The sequence below is a fragment of the Arachis stenosperma genome, chromosome 1, assembly GCF_014773155.1.
Source record: "Arachis stenosperma cultivar V10309 chromosome 1, arast.V10309.gnm1.PFL2, whole genome shotgun sequence".
NCBI lineage: Eukaryota > Viridiplantae > Streptophyta > Magnoliopsida > Fabales > Fabaceae > Arachis > Arachis stenosperma.
The window spans coordinates 97,413,307-97,414,457 of record NC_080377.1 but is presented as its reverse complement, the minus strand read 5'-3'; the positions used below and the strand labels follow the sequence as shown (position 1 = coordinate 97,414,457).

General features: G+C 42.1%; 1 non-coding gene across 1 annotated transcript; it reads left to right on the top strand.

Annotated features, from left to right (window-relative positions):
- Nucleotides 1-826: 826 nt before the first annotated feature.
- On the top strand, nt 827-934 carry LOC130952399 (small nucleolar RNA R71). Its single transcript, XR_009074584.1, has one exon. It is a non-coding gene; the product is annotated as a small nucleolar RNA R71 (small nucleolar RNA).
- The last annotated feature ends 217 nt before the right edge of the window (nt 935-1,151 follow it).

Below are 1,151 nucleotides of genomic sequence, written 5' to 3'. Positions count from 1 at the left end.
TTGGTACACGCCCACTGAGGTCTTCCTCAGTGGCGTCCTCCTCCTCTCTTTCCTCTCCATATTCGGCCATGTCTATGGCTTTGCACTCTCCTTTTGGATTTTCTTCTGTATTACTTGGGAGAGTGCTAGGAGGGAGTTCAGTAACTTTCTTGCTCAGCTGACCTACTTGTCCTTCCAAATTTCTGATGGAGGACCTTGTTTCATTCATGAAACTTTGAGTGGTCTTTATTAGATCAGAGACCATTGTTGCTAAGTCAGAAGTACTCTGCTTAGAACTCTCTGTCTGTTGCTGAGAAGATGATGGAAAAGGCTTGTTATTGCCAAGCCGGTTTCTTCCACCATTATTATTGAAACCTTGTTGAGGTCTCTCTTGATTCTTCCATGAGAAATTTGGGTGATTTCTCCATGAGGAATTATAGGTGTTTCCATAGGGTTCTCCTAGGTAATTCACCTCTTCCATTGAAGGGTTCTCAGGATCATAAGCTTCTTCCTCAGATGAAGCATCCTTAGTACTGTTTGGTGCATTTTGCATTCCAGACAGACTTTGAGAAATCAAATTGACTTGTTGAGTCAATATCTTGTTCTGAGCCAATATGGCATTCAGAGTGTCAATCTCAAGAACTCCTTTCTTCTGACTAGTCCCATTGTTCACAGGATTCCTTTCAGAAGTGTACATGAATTGGTTATTTGCAACCATTTCAATCAATTCTTGAGCTTCTGCAGGCGTCTTCTTCAGATGAAGAGATCCTCCAGCAGAGCTATCCAAGGACATCTTAGATAGTTCAGAGAGACCATCATAGAAAATACCTATGATGCTCCATTCAGAAAGCATGTCTGAGGGACATCTTCTGATTAATTGTTTGTATCTTTCCCAAGCTTCATAGAGGGATTCTCCATCCTTCTGTCTGAAGGTTTGGACTTCCACTCTAAGCTTACTCCATCTTTGTGGTGGAAAGAACTTTGCCAAGAAGGCATTGACTAGCTTTTCCCAAGAGTCCAGGCTTTCTTTAGGTTGAGAATCCAACCATATTCTAGCTCTGTCTCTTACAGCAAAAGGGAATAGCATCAGTCTGTAGACCTCAGGGTTAACCCCATTAGTCTTGACTGTGTCACAGATTTGCAAGAATTCAGCTAAGAACTGATGAGGATCT